Source organism: Anopheles coluzzii, chromosome 3, assembly GCF_943734685.1.
Source record: "Anopheles coluzzii chromosome 3, AcolN3, whole genome shotgun sequence".
Classification (NCBI taxonomy): domain Eukaryota; kingdom Metazoa; phylum Arthropoda; class Insecta; order Diptera; family Culicidae; genus Anopheles; species Anopheles coluzzii.
Genome location: NC_064671.1, coordinates 7,379,612 through 7,381,881, shown reverse-complemented (window position 1 = coordinate 7,381,881; position 2,270 = coordinate 7,379,612).

Below are 2,270 nucleotides of genomic sequence, written 5' to 3'. Positions count from 1 at the left end.
TGATGGTAGATAATCATAAGGGGCCAATCAATGGGCAGTGAGAAAAAGAGATTAAAAACTATTCATTTTTCGCAAGATGGACGTTGGTTTCGTTTTTTCCTCTTCATTTATGAGCGTTTTGCGGTGCAACAATTTCGCCGCTTGCATTACAAAATAGTGCAAATAGTGATTTACGTGTTGAAGGAAAGATTTACGCATGGTATAATGCAATCTTCCGTGTTTTAGTTAACTGGTAATAAGGTCTTAAAACATAGCAAGGCAACATTCACATCAAGCAGCAATTCACACAATCCAGCTGTCCCTAATAAACAAACTTTTCACTCCTCATCTACCTCGTTCGGACGAAAACATATGAACAAAAAACTAATCGGCATCATTTTGGAAAGGTTTCCCTGGCATAAAAGCTATAAACAAACTCCGCCATTCATGCGCCGTGTCCCGAAACGATCGCAAAACCGATGGAATCATTTGTTTTAGTCGTTTTTGGCACGTGCTATCACGATAAGCACGAATCCTAAAATTCGATATAGGCAAGCAGTGCGAGAGAGAGAGAGAAAGAGGGACAGAAAACATGCGCACATTGCCAGCAACATTCAAACAACCGCTTACGACAAAGGGTAAGGCTAACATTTTGAGCGTGGGGAGTTGTTTAGATCAAAGATGTAGCGGAACGGTACGTCGAAAGCGAATCGGGAGACAGCCCGGCACAAGGATGTGTGAAGCAACCTGGCGGCGGTGGTGGTGGTGGTACAAAATACACACTCTTTCACCGGCATTAAACTTGGCTCGTTTTCCTCGTTTGTCATAATCGAAAATCGTGCTCAACTGTTTTCTTCCGCTTTGGTTGGTGCTTTTATTACAAATCTCCCGCAAAAAAAGACACACATACACACAAAACACACCAAAACGTGATCTAAATCTTTCGCCATTGCGTAAAGGACACACTTTCGCTCGCACGCGTTGGTAGAGAGGCAATAAATGTTGATTATATTTTATTAGGCTTATCGGCCCTGGTTGGTTGGTGGATTATCGGCGAAGCGAAATGGATGTCTGAAACGCGGAAACAGCCGTTAAAGCCGGGTAGACGATATTATCACGCAGAGGACACGCCTAGGATGATCGAAGCAAGCAATTCCATTAGTAGCGATCGATTTACATGTATTAAAGTTCAAGGAAGGAATACTTTAGTGGAATAAACGCACATGGATGGCTCAATTGGCAGCATGGTTTGCTTGGTGGCAGGCGTACAGTAAGATGTTTACCTCGACAAGGAAGCAAACGGCTCAAGGATTGCTTCTGATATGCTGCAAGGTTAAGCATGAAACGACATCGATACCGGTACGAGCGACGAACCTTCGATCGGCCAGCGAAACCCTTTTGATACCGTCAAGATTCACTCAAACACGACCAGCGTGCGTGTGTTTGTTTGTGTATGTGTGTGCTTAATCTCACACGCGCGTAATGTATGCTTCCAAATGGATATGTTTCAAGATCAAGATTCCATTAAGACATCAATCAAACACTTGACGCCATAAATCAGCCGCAAAACGATTGGATAGGAAAATTGATTCCGAAGGAATTAGAGTCAAAATTAATTAAATCGAAGTTCACCATTGCCTTCTCTATCTCTCTCTCTCTTTCTCTCTGTTGCTCTCAATTCTAGCAGTTCGGTTTCCATTTTTTGTTGTTTATTGAGCGTGAGGATTTTCTGCAAAGCTTCTGTCCCGAAACGAAGCGAGCGGTCGATACTTAAGGCACTGCAGCCGTCGTATCGTTAGCGCTTGCCGTACTGCGTTTGTCAGCGTTGACGAGTCGGCACGCAACACGATCGATTGAGTCATTGATTTGCCTTAGCCTTAGAAGGGTGATGAATTGAGAGTAAGAACTATAGGGGACGGTTTGCCGATTGTGTGTCTTAGTAAAGTGTTTTACACAGTTTATGCGCACCGATTCTAATCGTTTGAGGTGATGACATTGGATGAATTATTTTGCTGGTTGATTGTTATGAAATTGATATTCATCAGATTGAAAAAAAAACAATTCAAAATGAGCTGAACATTGCCAGTGCAAATAACATGATAAAAATATACTGTATTAGCAAGGAAAAAGAGTACAGATGCCATGCTAATTACATGATACTCAATTAACGTATGACAAATGTTACATCACTGATGAAAATCATGAAAAAATCACATCTCAAAATCATCGCTTAGCAGACTTTTAATTGCCAACTTGGTCCGAAAAAGATGCGCCACGTTACTCGGTCATCG